Source organism: Varroa destructor, unplaced genomic scaffold (genome assembly GCF_002443255.2).
Source record: "Varroa destructor unplaced genomic scaffold, Vdes_3.0 BEIS01000004.1, whole genome shotgun sequence".
Classification (NCBI taxonomy): domain Eukaryota; kingdom Metazoa; phylum Arthropoda; class Arachnida; order Mesostigmata; family Varroidae; genus Varroa; species Varroa destructor.
Window position 1 is genome coordinate 4,531,991 of NW_019211457.1, and position 18,365 is coordinate 4,550,355.

General features: G+C 41.0%; 1 long non-coding RNA gene across 1 annotated transcript; it reads left to right on the forward strand.

Moving 5' to 3' along the window:
• The first annotated feature begins 898 nt into the window (after positions 1–898).
• Positions 899–7,745, forward strand: LOC111250244 (uncharacterized). The gene is made up of 3 exons (XR_002673236.2): positions 899–997; positions 1,716–2,041; positions 6,464–7,745. It is a non-coding gene; the product is annotated as an uncharacterized LOC111250244 (long non-coding RNA).
• The last annotated feature ends 10,620 nt before the right edge of the window (positions 7,746–18,365 follow it).

An 18,365-nucleotide genomic window follows, 5' to 3' on the forward strand; every position in this document is an offset into this window, starting at 1 on the left:
TTATTGGATAGTTATTTCTATATAAATTCGTAATTTTACATTTATAAAATTAATATAACCATCGATAGGAAGTGCGCCAACGGCATTCGTTGGTCGATAAGCATTAGGCAGATGAAAAGCCATTCAGCATATTTCCATTGTCGTTTATTAATGCGGACTGCCGTAGGTCTTTTTCGGACCCCCTCGACACGCTAATGACATCTGTATAGATTACCCTCTATCAGATCTCATCGTTCAATCAGTACATTTACATACGACGGGACATTTCGGTTATATCTTGTATGTACGCATTCGCCTCTATAGATGGTTTTTGACTGTGCAAGATTTAGACTTAGGTCGTCGCCGAATAGAAACTTTAGCAGCTGATCTTTCCTGGACATCTGCTCTTTTTGTAGGGCTTTTTTTTTTTTGTTTGAATCCCTTCGTCGGAATTGCACCGAATATTTAGACATTTCGTTGCAGAACTTGATGGAAAGAATCGAAATATTCTAATAAAATAGAAGTCTGTATTCCTCTGCGTATTATAAACGAGGAACTTGAGTCTCCAATTGCGCACCCTATCATTGAGTACCGAACAGTGATCACTTATACAGTTTAATGTTTAGTTTTATTGCTGGTGCCCTAGTGATGGAAGCCATTCAAAATTCTTTCTATAGCTTATGGAAATTAGAAAAATCGGCGTCCCATGTCAAATTCTTGAATGAAAATATTCAAGCATGTAAAACTCCTCAATGCTCTACAATTTGGTTTCCATTTTTGAAGCACAAATCTACGATGATTCTTTTCCAAAGTAAGGCATCGAAATCAGATATATCTCGAGCGGAAGCTCGAGATATGTCTCACCATAATCTAATGCTGTTGTCGTTAGATTATCTCTCTATATATATATATAGAGATAACGCGGTCGTTAGAGCAGTAATTTTCAGCTGCTTAGGAACCTACTGAATCGTGCAGGACAAGGGCTGTTCGAACAGTCAGATTCCTGGGCAAAATTCAGGTATTCGATTTTCTCTTTTTTCCGATCACGTAGGAATATACGTGATTCGAGGTGCAGTACATTAATTATCGTTGCTCTTATTTATTTGATAACGATAACGTTGTTGCAATGACAGGTTGTTTTTAGTGATGATTTTCGTAGTGAACTCGTAATAGCACTACGGAAAAAAGGGCTTGCGAAAGAGCAGCGAACTTTAAAAACTATCCCTATACAAAAAAAAAACAGAGCAATGGCAAAGAAAATTTGTTGAGTGGGTCGAAGTGTGCAAACTAACCGTGCAGCCTGAAAAATGAAGGACAGCTTTCCGCTCTCATCGAGAAAAATAGAAAAACAAAACGGGAATAGCTTTTACCATATTGAAATAACTGGATTCAGCTATCGTAAACCAGCCAGTGAATGTCGACTATACTGTACACAGAAGTATAAACTTTTCAAATAGGCTAAAAAAAGCTCACAGTTGGACAGCTGAGAGCTGCGAAAAGGTCTGTTTTTAATATAACTGACCTTTGAGAAATCGTAACGCTCGAAATGTCTATAGGCGTCCCGGCGGAGAATTCTACGATTTCTGCAAATTAAATATCCGAGTAAAGTAAAATAAAACCGTAATTTCCGTTTATGAGACCACATTTTACTAGCGGGTTCTGCAGTTATGCTATGGCTTGGAAATTCGTCGGATTTCGAGCCGATTTATTAAAAGACGTGTGGCATTGTGTTAAAGGGCCGGTGAGAGCTAAACATGAGCTCCCGAGCGCGTCACAATCGGAGGATATGACTCGGGCCCGACAGAGTCGTTACGAACGTGTATCTCGGATCATGACATGCAACTGGGTTTTAAGTTTTAAGCACCGTTATTTCCACTGGTGTTTGAAACTACTTGTTCAGTGTTAACATTGTCATGCGTGCTATCGACAACTCATGCACGGAGCTATTTAATTTGCCATTTTCGACCAGTCTTGGCAACGCGTCGAAGTTCCAGATGGTCCTGTTTGACTCTAAGTTTACGCTTGAAGTTATGGTGGTTTTCTGGAAACGGCCATATAACGCGTGAGTAATCATCTCCTAAGTAACATAAGTTAGTGAGGGTAACCTTATATGACCCTAGTTCTTTCGTTGAAAGGAATCATTGAAAAAAAATTTTGGGGATCTATCTAGGTTGAACAGAACACTATCCGTCCTTCGACAGGACGAGAAACGGGTTCTTCCAAATCTGGATTTTTACAAAATATCAGTTTTCGCTAAGTTCAAGTTCTTCAGTAACTGGCTATTGATAAAGCGTATCTGAGCGAAATGCGTTCATTTACACATGCCGAGTCACAATCAGGATGAAAGCGGTATTCGCATATTTGAAGAATGATGCGCTGAAAAAACGGTTTGAGCCCTGAATTAGAGTATCGAAACGAGGGGTAGATGCATTGAATCCAGTGGTCGAGGGGGACGTTTCTGTTGGCAGATACAAACAGTATCCATCCTCTTTTCGTATACGTGGGGCTTACGAATAAGCGACAAGCAGCGGTCTGATCGTGACTCTATAGGCGACACGCTGTAGCCGTGGTGAAGATGCTGTTACGAACAATCTTCGAATGAGAGTAAGAAAAAAATGAATCTTTTACCTAAGCAAAATTACAAGCTCTTCATTCACGCAGATTAAGTGGAAACATGAAGTGCACTATTGATGGTAGACTGCTAGCTTACTATCATGCGCCCTTGCAAACGTAAGCTGTCTACCAACGACTGACCAGATCGGCTAACTGTACATCGTATATTGTTACCTGTAGTGGCCGTGATTACCGTGCTCTACAATGGAATTGTCTGGCTAACTTTAAACAGCGTTTTTTTAAAATGTTTTCTTTCTTAAGCTTCTTAACAGTTTACAGTTGGAATCGAATTTGCCTATCGGTTTAGTTACCTCTAAGTCTCACTATGTCTGTGCCAGACATAACTAGCTACATCGATAAGAGTGGCTCTACTAAAGATCCCTTACTGCCTCTTGACCCGGTTCATAGAAACAGAACGGCTCTTCGAATACGAGTGACAGTACAATAATTTCAGCCGTAAATGCTTTAGCGCGTCACAAATCATACGCGAATAATAGCCAAGTGTTTATGTAGTGGCTGGACAATTGGGTGATCGTATGTGCGTTCCGATACAGCCGGAAAAGCCTTTCGAGGGACTAGTGAAGCACAAATCTCATAGCATCGGATATCACAGAGGCCCAGCCTTCATCCTAGAAGCAAGCCTGCTTTCATAGCGGTTTCTTCTAGCTATGCTACTGAACGGCCGATCCCCGGGGAGCCATTGTAAGTAGCAGTTCGCCGAAAAGGCATTCCTTTGAAGTCATTTTCATAGACAGAAGAAACTATGATTCGTATTTGCTTCGAGCCATAAGATTACTGCATAGGGACTCCAGTCCCAGGAAGCGAAGGTTAATCTTACCCTGTGCCCCAGCATGTTATGGATATCTAAAAGAAAAGCCTTGAATGACAAAGTAAATCTGATATAACTGATTAGTAGCAAAGTTGCCTATATCCTCTAAAAGCGGGCCATATGAAACCTAGCTCTATTAGTGAATTTTGCAAAGAGAACAGTTAAGCGGAAGGGTGGAAATTATTTAACGTTAGGTTAAAAAATTATGCAATCGTCAAAAAATAATTAATTTTAACCGGGCGAATATTAACAACAAAACTTCAAAACCCTCTCGGACATTTGTACCTGACTGATTTACAGTCTAACAATAGAAAGCACTTCACCTAAAACCGTTCAGCTGATAGCGCCCTCGTGATGTTGATTGGGGAACGAGACACTGCCTTTCCGGTTTTAGTGCAGTATTCATATTCTTGTTATGCAGAACTCTACGTATATGGCGGTCTAGCTTAAAGACTGAGTATGATAAACATACTGCGGTTCGTGGTAGAAGGGCCAGCCGTCTGAAGCAATGCTGAACAGCAGCGCCAGACCTAAAACCTAAAATATTTAGTAATGACATTATATTTACTGAGCTCATGACAAGACAATGCTGGTTCCTGTTCGGCGATGCCTAAATATATCAAAAATAGTAAGTTTAAGCTTAAAATGCTTTAACACAAACATGTTAACACACTTTTGGGAACAACAAATAAAGCGAGGAACTTCCATTATATAACAAATGCTAGATCTTCCAAGAGGCCTTCTTATTATTCTTACCGACTTCTAGCAGAGGTTGTTAATAACATTCTTTCATAATTTTCCTCTTGGGTCTATACACATTTATTTCAATTTTTTGCAACTGTCAGTGTGTACGAAGATCAAAAGACAGTATCATGCCTCCAGACATCTTGCATCTACGATATCGTCTTTGTTTTCGAGTACAGCTACGACTACTAACGCCGTCTTTTCGCGCAGCTGTGGCTAGGCGCATTCTTCCTCCATAGCGCGCGAGCGGCCGAAACACTAGAATTAATTGCGGTTGGTTAATCAATCAAGATCCTTAGTGAGTATGCACATCCGAAGGCATTTCAGGTCGAACAGGCCAGCCGTAGGTTGCTGCACCATGATAACGCCGGTGACCGACCAGACCACTAAATGAATTTTATTAGGTGCCTGTCAGAAGTAGAAAGAAAGCACGAGTAGTATAATTGGAACACAGCGAGTCGCCAAGAGGATAAGAGTTTGCATATAGGTTGAGGAAGAGCGAAACGGGTACCAGCAGCACGAGGCAAGCAAGATTTGTATGTAGTTTCCCCTTAATCTCCCTAAAGGGAAATAGGCTTACCAAGACAACTCTACGCTACGCGACTTCAGTTTCTAGCCAGTCGAAAGGTAAATGCTGGACATACGTTTTTGCGCTGATTAAGATATGCAACCTTTCGTAGGCAGCCGTCGGCATTAACACTCCATGCTTGAGTTTTACGTCCGGTATCACCGTTAGGCATTCCATCCAGACACCCTTCGTTATCGAACATTTTCCCCATTATCATAACGAATACAAGCACGGTGTACATTATATGAGTGCTATGAGAGAGCTGTTTGCCCACTATCTGAAGAGTGAGCAAGCCACCGACAAAGGCGGCAGGGCGACGGGCTGAAGAATCCCCGAGATGAGCATATGCACCCGACTGAATTACGCGTTACGGTCCATTCTGTCGTAATCTCTCTTCATCTACGAGGCCAGAAAAAAAGGATCACCACTGCTTCACCGTCCGGCCCTTTCAGAGTATTTTACGGAACAAGTGAGCTCCGCTAGAGGAGTGAAGACGCAACTAGATAAATAAAAGTAGTAGGAGCACTGATGCGCCGTCACTGGTCTGACAGGAATGGATCCTGGGTTATGGCAGATTAGTGATGAAAAAGAAGAACTGGGTAGTACTTCCTTGAAGTCAGAATCATTTAAGTAGGTAATGACAACTAGTTCGTTAGTAGATTTCTGGTTGTGATCTGATCATATGAAACGACACTACAATTTAGGGGAGGATACAAAGAGGAGACATAGCTGTTTCTTATGTCACACACACGTACATATATATATATATATATATATATATATATATATATATATATATATATATATATATATATATATAATTATATAAAAAAATTTAAAAAATTTTTTAAATTGAGATTACAGCATGCGGCACAGGTCGTCAGAAGTCAGCCAATATGAATTTTACATAATTTCTGGTGGACAGGTGCAATCACGATAATTGCGCCTAAATTTGTAGTTAGGATAGGGCAGATTTATTTCCTTATAGCGATACGAATGCGAAACCAAGCGAGCAGACAGTGCCTGTAGGAAGCGGGCATTTTCGGCAGTAGATTTGAAAATGTCTATGCAGAAATTTTAAATACTGGTTCACACCGCAAAGCTACCACAAAAATACCCATACATTTTTCGAATGCAGTAAACGTTGTTTGCTAAATGAATCGGTTCCAAGGCTAGCGAACAGAATACATTCGTTGTACCCATCAGTATCCCTCGGTAAGTATCATCTGTCGCTAGAGGCGTCCTCGTTTCCAAGTAGAAATATGCCATTTTTCTTAGCTTTTTTTCAACCAACCTTGTTTCATAGACGATTTCGAATTCCTGTTGTGCCTCTTGGGCAGGACTATCTGAGCAAAATCACAACAGCTGATGCACTCGACGATATTTTATCCATAGCGTCTAACGGAACCTATGGACGCTTCTGCTGGGCAAACGGTACATCCTACCAAAAGCCTCCAGCCCGTATATCTCCATCAGGCAGTTATTAAGATAGTGGCGTTCGTTACCGTGGCTTTACTCTAGCGAAGTGTTAGCTTGCTTATTCAGCATCTGCTGTTTTTGTGTTTTGTCTTTGATTGTAAGCAAGAATATTGTAACATCTTCTTTGCTCCATACGGTAGCCTCAAGTTCAACGGACCAAAGGGCTCATTAGATCCAGCTTTAGTCTAGCTTGGTTACAATGAAGGTTTGAGCTTAATCTTGCTCTTATCCTATTTCTATTGGTCTTTTAGTCAAAACTCCACCAACGCATTGGGTCGCTGCTAGCCATCGCTGGGAGCTCTGTCTTACCGCTAACGGCATAGGACGTGGCTGAGTGTAAATGAAGCCCTGCACTCGTTGCTACTAGTGACGTGGTCGTTGTTGTACCCCAACTGGAAACGAATCTTTCGACTATGCCGCGCCTACCGCTACTTCTCCCCTTAGGATTACTTTGCTCCATACTTCTACTGTAGTTATTGCTGCTCTCTTACAGTTACAATATGAAAGCTTTACTCGATCACGTTAAATATGGTCGCCACTGCTGCGCAGCTCCTAGCTGCTTTATCGTAGTAACAACTTTCGACGTAGATGTATTTCTCTGCTTGTACGTCTGCTCCACTCACTTCAGGCGCAGCTGAGATGAAGACGACGGAGATAAAGGAAACGCCCGCGGGTAGCTGAGCTGATTGGAAACTAATGAAGAGCAGAGCCCGTATAATGACAGATATCCTTACGGCAGCAGTAGCAGCCGCGGCGGCGACACAACGAAACGGTGTCGAATACAAGCAAAGCAGGCTTTCAACTCTAAGGGCCGGGGGCGAGGACAAGGCTAAGGGCAGACAAAAAAAATTGGCGGTGAAACGATGATACATACTGGAATAGCAGACCCAAGTGCTTGCTTATTTCCTTGCTGGCTCGCTCACACTTCACGAACGAAAGTGGATCAGGAATAGAAATAACGATGACGACAACGTCAATAGTAATAACACAGCAGAATGGCACAACTGCAGATAGTTCTCAAGCCTTATGGCGTTTCAGACGATGGCGATGAACGTCAGCAGCAGCAACAACAATGGCAACAAATTTGAAAAGTGTGTTGCTAACTTTAACTAGACCTAGAAAAGGACTGGATATCAAATTTGTCCGTTTTGGCACATATTTAGTTTTTAGCGAGTGGAAAACAAACATGAAGCGTGACACTCTGTAAATCTGTAATCGCCTTAACGGCTGGCTGGCAGGCGGGGAATATCCAGTTAGTTTATTAACAGACGAAATGTCCAACCAAAATATATACCTCCGATATGACGTTATATCAGTCAGACGAACTCGTTTGTTTATATTTGTTAGATAGCATTTAAGAACAAATCATAGGATATAACAAGAGCATATATTAGTTTTACATAATTTATATTCGGGTGCCAGAAACAGTCCACTGTAATCTAATATAATTGAGACGCCACATATTTATGATATAATATTAATTATCGTAAGCAGTTTAGAAGCGGCAACCAGGCTCATCCTAATTCGACAAAAGAAACCACCAAGGGATAACAGGTGCATAATACTTAATGCATGACGTTTCGCATCGTAAATAAAATGCATTTTTCAAGTTTTACATCCCGCACTATCATTAAGTATTGCTTTGCATGGCTAGTGGTCCTTCTCACCACTGAACGGAATGTGTCTACGTCTGGCCTTAAATTTGGACAGCCTTATAACTTTAGAAGAGCGAGACACGCTACCTTTGCTACATTACAAAGATGACCCTTTTTGTACTGTAGCAGCCGGCCGACTGTGAGACAGTTGAGAGAAATCTCTGAACCGTAGATCGGTGTCTGTTGGTCTGTATATTAGCTTACCAAACAACACTTCTCATCGCACTATTTAACAAAGCCCATTAAATGAAGTCCGTTTGACGCTAGTACACCTCTAAGGATTGACAGTATGTTCCTGTTTCGAGTATGTTGAACTGTTATCTTACTTCAACAAACAACAGAGTCCCACAGAGCTGATAGACAAGTCTGTTACTGAATAAGACATAGTCCTGAGACGCTCTCTCGATGGCTGGGTTTCCTGCGGTTCAGATCACGAAAGAGATCCTTTACCGAGTGCTCCCTAATCACTGCCTCCATGTAGAACGGTGCAGTCTCTGGCTTAAATAGGAAAAGCTCGATCTTTAGTAAGAGCAGAGTCGGTGTTTCGATCGTAAGAAAAGCTACTATCTTTTCCCTTACTTGCCTCTTCACGTTCTTAGAAAGGTCGACTAGTGGGCGCGAGTGCCATTTGTAAGGGACGAAGGTCTTGATGCGCTAAATTGCCCTATCGTCTAGTCCTAGCAAGTTCGATGAAGCGAACTGAGAGAAGCTCAGTCATGGAGATGGATTCGGTGCAGATTCACTTCGGGGCCCAGTCTATCAATGCGAGCTGTGAGACAGTTGAGGCCTGCTGAAAACAGCGCCCGCTTTGCCTGAGTAAGGCGAAGTTATAGGCGTTTATTAAAGTATTGCTTCATGCAAGATTTTTCTTAATTCCATTTAGCCCATTATTAACAACTGCAAGGCTAGCACGGCTGTTCGGAGCTGTTCCTGTGGTCCGGCTGAAAGGCTCAAGGTCCGAGATGTTGTCATCCGCTATGATTTGGTTCCCTCCAATAATATCTCAATGCAGATCGGCGAACTTTAACGGTACTTAAATGCGAACTAACTTGAGAAGCGTAGCAGCTTTTGAAACCGTGTCGAGTGCCGAGCAAAATCAATTAAAGCCATGCCTCATCCTATCAAGAGCATGCTGTAATACGTTCTACGATAAAATTGATCAATCTATGAACGAATAGCGATTAGTCTATATACTGAACAGTGAAATAGTTCCAGTGATGCTGAACACTGAACTCATCAGTGAACGGTGTAGTAACTTTCTTCAATTAAGTTTTGCATGACTCCTCCACATACTACGTGCGCTGGTTGGATTTCCAGCAGAGACAATCCGATACTATGAGCTTGTTATAATGCCGCGCAATAATTTTATATTTCGTTTATAGAAGCTCTTATTATCACTAAGTTTTCTTAAACTTAAAAGAAATATATATATTATGTGAAGCCAGTAGCAAAACCCTAAACGTCTCCCGAGATCCTCGCGACGTATCATTTCATCCAAATAATATCTGGTCCGCCTTTGTTTTTACGGAAAATTTTCATAAACAGAAATTATAACTTGTTGCGAGACGCCTTTTTATTGAATCAAACAAAACATTGTCCTTCTGATCGGACATTGTATTGGTATCGAAATGGTTATCATCATCAAATATGATGGGTTAAATTATAAGCTTTACATGCATTTTCACTAAAGGAATTTATCGAACTTCGACAGAACATTTTGTAAATCAAACGTAAGTTTTGAAAGAAGTTTGAAAGCAATGGCACATTGTATTAAAAATATAAAAATATCAACTTACCGTTACGATCAGTCTATCACATTGGATTAGTTGATCCCGGTAGTGGTTTCATAATCAATGAACAGACATTACAGACACTTCGCCGATTGATGGTGTCCGTATTTAAATCGATAAGCGCTAGTGACTGATAGCCATTGTAACATTAAAAGAAATTCCTTGCAATTTTTGCCAGTGGCTATCATCATAACAGACTCACGCGGTAACCGCGTTCATTGTTGTGAAATGTTTTTGTTAGATGTCCTTGTTCGGCGGGAAGAAATGGTCCCACATGCTGTAGCTAGAGTTTTTTTTTTTTTTTTTTTTTGAAATAGGATAATAACCAACTGAGTCTGGTGCCTTTGTATGGCCAATTTCGAAATACTGTTCGCATTCATTAATGTTAATGTATATATATATATATATATCTATATATTAACGCTTTCCTAGATCATCCGTCCGGGATCAAATTCGGCCTTCCTGATGAAGTGTACTTTAAATATAAAAAAAACTGCTGTCGATGCAACCAGTCACTTCGTTTAATCGATACGCAGAGCATATTACTTCAGTGCGAGGCTCATTCAATGCTACACACTCAAGCTGTAAGCACCACTATACTGTGCGCCTAGAAGTAATATGTTTGTTTTTCTAGGGCACCTCGACCGAATCATGTCATCTGGACCAGATTATTAACATATGTCCAATGCCAAGAACGGAACTAGAGCCTTAATGGTACGGTTCTAAATCTTGACACATAGGAAAGTCATTGCTACTGAAAGCAGACAAATTCGCAGGCTTTGGAAATTCGATTGACCCTCGTTTTCAAGTAGAAAGGTCATGTTCCCAGGCTTCACGTAATTAAAAGTGAATTCGTTTGATTAGAAATAGAACATGGCCTTCCGGCAAAATCGGAAACAGTTGACTAAGCTAGAAATTACATCGAAGGTAGTATCGAGCCGCAAAATACTTCAGTAAAATACTTCGCAATAGCGAAGCACATGTATTATGGCACGTATCGTACATGACTCAGGCTCTTGTAAGGCCGCGCGGCCACAGTAAGGATGGCGATGTGTCGCCATGCTTAAGACTCTTAGTAATATTTATTATGATTATTATTATTTATTATGATGTTGAAAAGACGATTACTACACCCATATGAAACCGATATAAAACACGTATATATATATATATATATATATATATATATATATATATATACATATATATATAAGTGGAACGTTAATAAGTGATTTGTTTGTTGTACAGAGCGGTGGAAAATGAGTATCCGCTAGGACGAAGCAAAATAACTACAAATGTTATACATAAATATAAAATTAGAACTTAGGCGAAATACTTAGTCTTTAGTATTAATGTTTGTTTCAAGTATTATCTATTTACATGGGAGGGACACATACGGCTTCCAAAAGCGGAGGCTTTTACGTTTGCCTTTTAAGTTCGGACTCCATTAATCTTCATTGGCTTTCAGCTAATGTTCTAAAAATGTTCGGCGGCAAAGCCTCCACCAGTACCTCAGTTGCGGACGGTGGAGACCGAAACAGATAACTATTAAAGATAATTAGTAGTAAAGAAAAACGTTATATAATTTAAACGCTGCGGGTAAATCTCTGCAAAATGCGCTCACAGATCGATAGTTCGAGTTTGCCATCCCGACATTTTCTCTGCAAAATGTATGGCTAAATAATAAAGCGTCAAGTAATCAAATAACGGGGTTGTCCTGTCAGTAGCACAGGTAACTGGAACAGAGATAGTACAGCCGAATGTATTGGCTAAACATTCTCGACTAATCCAATATAGCCCTTTATAGATTTAGCCATCAATTAACGAAATGAAATAGTAGGACCGATAGGACAGTGGGTACCTGCACGACGCAAATACCCTGCGAGATCTTATTGAGATCATAGGAAGCCAACTGCGGTACCGTATTAGTATGCGAACTTTCACGAACTATAATTGATATCCATCAACTGTTAAAGAGGCAACAAGGATACCGATCAAAAGAAAATTAACTATGATGACAACGGGACGATTGTAACGGTAGCGTGTGCCATGTGTAACCGTACCCTAAAGTAACTAGCAATAGAACAAAGTATCACGTAATGGAAGCTGCATGACAGTAGAAAAGTTAACACAACAACACAATGGTGCACTTTTGCAATCGATTTAGGTTCTAATCATTCGAGCGTATATTTCAACCATTCTCTAATTCCGCACACTTTTTTGTTTCAAGAGGTTAACCCATAACTTTCGTTCGTAAACGCTGGCCGTCAGTTCTAGACATTTGTAGAAGTTTTTCTAATGTCAACAATATCAATCACATATATATATATATATATATCGTTCTTTGTGCCTGGTTTAGGATAGGTACTTACTTCTTGAATACGATTTTAGTTTCGCGTACATTAGAAAATATAGCATAATAGTAGATAGAGTCTTTAATATACAAACGTTTTCGGAGCTTGCCATAAAAATTAGCATGTAACCAGAATTGACAACAAAGTGGTATTTATGGGCTGAGCATTCTGGTAAAATATGAAATCGGCTTACTATTCTTAGCGGGTTACGGCTTATTTTCATACAGCTATACTATTATTTATTTATTATAAATATTCTTTCTGGGCTGTTGCAGAGCTTTGCTGAGCAGGCCCACATAGTCAAACTCATATAAAGGCACGTATATATAGGTATAATAAAAACAGAAGTGGTTATTCTAACAACACAAGGGTAGACCATGAGCTTAGTCTTTACAGATAGTTTGTGCTCTTGAAAATCAAAGAGAGCTAATACTTCTTACAGGCAATGCTAAATTAGAAGCCGGTTCTAAGCAAGCTTTAAACGAGAGAAAAAAATAACTTGTTATTAAGGACCGAAGGAAGTTTCACGAAGGTGTAATTTAGTCGTAATGGAAAGAGCAATAGTTCCAACGTGTCAATGAAGACCAAGCCATCAAGCGAGTCCACGGTTACTTGATGTGGCGCCCTTGACGACAAAGCGTGCTGCTATCTTACTACGGCCGTCATAGATTGCTGTAGATTTAAGAAGGTTTAGAATTAAGAAATCGTCTAGACGGCGTAAAGTTGCAGATTAATTTCGAACGTACTTGCGGTCTTTCCGCTGGTAGATGCAATTAAGATTGTAGACGCAACTACATCGAAGATCCGTTTCTCGCGGTAACGGCATTGTTTTCTTACGTCGATCAGACCCTAGCCGACATACATGTGTATAACTTTGTTTTCCATTTGTGGGTTTCTTTTTTTTTCTGATCCTGATTTGCTTGCCAGATTTTCGGTTTTGTGATTTCCGCTCGATGTTATTGCTGTTAACGTTTGGCGATGACTAGAAGTCTTCTGTCGTTTTTTCATGTATTGAACAATATAGCTATGATCAAACGGAGTCAGGAGAGCGGAAACGGAAGATGCGGTTTGTGAAACTTGCGCGTCTGGTCGACATGCCACAAGTAGAGAGTTGAGTGTAGGAGCTGGAATAGCTTTCTGTTTTCGAATTTGGTCGAATACATGTGACATTTTAGTGTTAATTAGTATTCAGGAGATCAAATTGAGTTGTTTCTATTGAGCGATCAATAGAAAATTAGGAAAATCTGTCTACATTTTTTATCCGCCATTGGTTTCAGGTGTTCCTACACCGCAGCCCAAGATTTCGATCTAGTCCGACTCATAGACGTGCGTCTTTCATTTTCGTAACGCGCTACTTCCTAAATACTTAATACGCTTCTAGTTGCATCGTATTAAGCACTCTTTGTACATTGACATAGCTATATGGTCAAATTATGTAACTGCACCTAAAACATAACGAAAAAGGTGTGCTTGGTTAAGTATAACGAAGTTCTTATTCAGTCTGCAATGTTAGCGTTATTACTACGTTTACGTAGATTTGTTCGTTTTATACGGATCTAGTTCGTTTTATACATTCTCTGCTATCGACAAAATGCAGAAAAATTTTATACATCTACCAGGTCGGTGATCAGTATTTATTAATTTACGTTCGGTCTGCCACTGCGCGTTCCGTAAGACGGTTGGCTCCTTTTGGTAGTAGGCCAGATAATATTTTAGTGCCAGAACATCTGAGCCGGGGGACCTCATTTCACTTGCCACCGCCTCCAACTTCAGTAGGTGAATACGCAAACTGTGGCGCTATCAGCAGGCCGTTACGGTTTCTACCCGCATGATCAGAAATAAATTCAAATGTAGACTTTCAGGACAATAATTTTAAATAAAAGACAATTTATTCATCTTGATGTCATGTCAAATAGCGACTCATCCACACGGCTTTTTCGTTCGCTGTCGTAAAGCCGGTCTACGAAAATCTACGAAATACGCAAATCTAGCGCCATGTTACCTTTGTACTTAAATAGCAAAGAGTTGATTGACAGGGTTACCGAGTCCTAGAGGGCTGTGTTTAGCTCGTCGCGCAATATTGTAAAATCATTATAACGTTAATTTGCACCATACTGAGGGTGGAGCAAAGGTCATTTGACGACTTGACAGTCCTGCTTCAACCCTCCATTAGTATAATTTCTACCACATTTTACCATATTGTTGTTCTAACAGATGCAATTCTTTTCAGATCGTCTGGAAACGTTTGCCCCTATAATAGCCGAACAGTCTCAGCTCTTCAAACTAATTTAGCCCTTGGCGCTCAATAAAATGTGAAAGCAACGTATTGATATCGATTCATAGAAAAATAGGCGCAAGTAGCGCGAACGACCCATGTGTGACTGTGTGCATTTTTCTCGTGTGCTATATAAACGAATTGACTACTTTCCTTAAAAATAAGCATAATGTCAATGCTTGTATCCAGCAATTAAGCGTTTAAGCAGAAAGTTTGTATAAAGATGAAGGGTTTATATCGAAACCTCTCAGTGAGCAGCCAATGAACCTCATTGAGAGGGCGCCTCAAAGTAGCGGTGAGCAATTTTTCATCTTTTAACATTTCCAACGGTGTCCTTTACGCGTAAATATATTCTATATACCGATACTACAAAATGGCTAAAAATTAGCTTCAAGTGATTGTCTATGATATTTAATGAATTTCGGTTTCGGCACTCGATCCATTGCTATTTAAGATATGCTTACAATAAGCATCAATAAGCACTGTCCCCGACGAAAAAGTTCAACTTGTGCATTAAACGCGTAATTCTCTAAGAAAAGAGGAGGCAGAGAACTTTGAAGATGCACCGTGTAGTGTTGCACCCCTGGCAACAAAAAAATTGTACCTTTATATTTTGGATCTTTCTACACTGTACCCCTTTTCTTTCTGCTGCTGTATGACGCCATCGTTCGTTCGCCCCCCTATTCATGTAATCTAGTTTATTTGTCTGAGCATAACCTAAAGTATTTTACCACGTTCAAACGCTTTCAGGAAAAATTTTCTACACAAATAGCGTTTCCTAAGAGGTTAGTTCCGGTTATGCTGTTAGGCGTTGATTCAAGCACGAGGCTCCTCCCATATAGCAAAGTATATCTAACCTTAGTTTTGAAGCTATGTTGCCTCACTGAGTGTTTCTAAGTTAATTGCTCAAGCATGCTACCATCACGCGAATTCTTAATAACGCCTGCTACGATAGATGTATCCGTACATCAGGAGACATAATTTTTCTGTAACACACCACGTGTCCCGTCCCTAACGTTTTTCATCAGGGATCATATTTGGAAGTTGAAATGGCTGTCGTTAGCGCTCAAACCAGAGGATGTTCCATCATGTTTACAACAAAAGGGAGCTATCTGTATTTAATATCCTTGCGAAAATGTATGAAATAAGGAACACAAATAATCCTTCTATGTTAAGTTAGGAAAGTAAAGAGAATTCTGTGTGTGACTAATATAAAATAAAGAACTGTGGAGGATGCTACATAAGTTGCAGTTTCAACTGTACCGTACAACAGACAACATACGGCGACAAATGCGGGACGATACGATGGCGAAAAGAGGTCTCCTCTCCGTGTATCTGCTTCTGTATTTATTGCATATCTGATATCATCTAATACCTGTCAACTATTGCGTTCAGGTTGACAAATCATTCCCGAGTGGATATTTACTAGAATTTATGCCCGCTCACGTAATCTTACATAATTACATCAAATTACTTTTTTGATTTATAACTCTAAAACGTAGTTGTCGAAGTGTCTCGATTTATTCTACCCTAGAAATCTTAATTATACCTTTTGCTACAGATCTATAATCCTCATTCTTAGCAGGGCCGTCTTATTGTCAACAATAACCTTAGACATTTACTATACACTGTTTATAATGTAGTAATAACAAAGACACTCAGTGGTCTCGTTTCAATGGAAGTCTCTATACTTCCTAACTTGAAATCGTCGAGTTGGTAAGTGGTATGGCATGAGAGCTAGATTCATGGTCATGTCATGGTCGGCGCCTATGCCATAACCCAAAGAAAGTCATCGTTCTTCATGAAAAGTACAGCTGTCGTAGCAATTCATTGACAAACCCTGTGAATCGCTCGACCCAGTTTTTTTGCTAAACCGATACCTCATTGATATTGCGCGAATCATCCGCAAAACATACTTACGTCCTAGATAGCTCGCTTACACGAATGCCGGTCCTACTTATGGCAGCAAGAAAAAAGCCTTCGCTGTCGTATGGTTACGTTGCTCGCCAACCGGCTGTAGGTTAAGGCCGCCGCCAACACTAACGGCAGAAAGCAACACGAGCATTTTCTGGTCTTTTATCCCCGTTATCTTGTTGGAAGCTCCCAGGTTATAAGAGCTAGAATAGAGGCTAAAGCTGGTGCGCGACTAAAACACACTTAGTTACTGCCGGGGTTCAGCATATGGCTACCTCACGACGCGCACCAAGAGACCTTGCCAGTTCATGATTCTCCTCAAAATCGTCAAGAGCGTTGTGCTTTGCTACACTACCAGTCTATCATCCTTTTGCCAGTCTTGCAAGCAGCATCCTACAGCTGGAAGTTTCTTTTGGCAAAGAAGAGCTCTTCGCGCGATACACTTTGTAACCTTACTCATATTGCTTAGTCAACTCCTCCGTCTTTGCCTGAAACGAACGAAGCATCGGGTAAGAAAACTAAGTGCTAAAAGTTGACCACATCGAACAAACCCCCGAATACGCACGAAAACGGTGTGTACGAGACCCGGCGTGCTTGGACAGTTTGATACATTTAGTTGGCCCTGGATTAAGTAGCAATGTAGAACTCACGGTAAAAATGTCAGGACACGTTCCTTTTCTTACTGCCTATTCAACCATACTGTTTGTGCGGCATCGTCGCGTACACGCACGGCCACATCAGAACTCATTGGCATTCCACCAGCGTCCAGCATTTGCACACAAGCGACGTCCGACGCTATCGGCTATGAACATCTACCGACTCCGTCCTAAGGCGAGCGTAAAGATGGACAGGCGAATATGTGAGAAAGTAAGCAAACGCACCGTCCAATCTACTCGAGCCCGGCTTTGTCAAACGTTTGTCGAAACAGAACAGATTAGAATGGAGCACTAAACGATCAGAACGCAGAGGCTGGGAAGGGATGTAGGCGGATATAAGAAGGGACTGAGTTCCCTTTAAGTCAAAAGATTCTGGCGAAGTGAACAAGCAGCTAGCCCGGACCAAGGGCCAAAGCCAGCGCTGCTGCATTATCAAGGTTCTGCTGTAACGGCACAACATAAAAGATTATTGGTTGCCGCCATAGCTTTTCTAGGGAAAAACGGTAGGCGGAAACCAGATTTGGTCCAGTCTGTGTAGGATTTCCAAGGAGAAAAGGGCGGCCGGACGGAAGAAAGAAGAGATACTGCGCTGGCAACTCTGGAGTAGTGTTCCGTCTACCGCTTAGCAGCTAAGCCCCCGTTTTCGGTAGCCGTTAAGCTTCAAGGTCATTGCGCTTTCCTCTAAAGGCCGTCTATGCCATTCTGAAGGAAAATGGGGCTTGCAGGCTTCGGAGGAGCCGTAGTTTCCGTCCGTTTTGGGATACGACCGAATATAGAAGACGGGGAAAACGAGAATACGAATAAAGGCTGAAGAGGGGAGGATAAGGGGAAGGAAGTAAGACACATTTCTACGTACCGGAATGAATGGAAAACGGCGTTTCTATGCTGGAATGCTGCCCGCACAGGGCCACCTCTTGCTTCCGGAGGCGCCGCGGCTTTTGCCAGAGCAACGGATACGAATTTAGTCTGAGACACGGCGGCCAATAGGTAAGGGCTGTGACTGCATTGGGTGAAGGAAGGCGGATGTCCCTTTCAACTTTGGCTTTCGTAGCCGTGCTAGAAATCCATATTCCTGCATAAACCGCGGAACGTGGAGTACAACGTACAGAGACTACTGTAAGGTTTCTTTAGTTAACCCAACTCACCGCACTATTCAAAACCATAAAGCGAGCAAGTCTACATCGCTGTATCTAGCTAAATAGTCCACTTTTATCTAGACTTTTATAGGGTGTTTTTCGACTGTTTCGTTCAACTCTTGTAGTAAATATCAATGTGCTGCATACGCTTGCCTGACTCTTTTTCTCGCTTTTCCAACTTGTCGGCAAGGTAATATAAGCCCAACAACGAAGTGGCTTAAAGTGCATGTTAACTGCATTGCAGCTATGCATTGTGCTAAATGTACAAGAACGAACAAAGTCGATTTAAGCTGTTGTGAAAACAAGGAGAATTAGTTGGTGTAGACTTTGTAGAGACTTCCTCTTCGGTTTTAGGATAAGCTGCTGAAAGTGG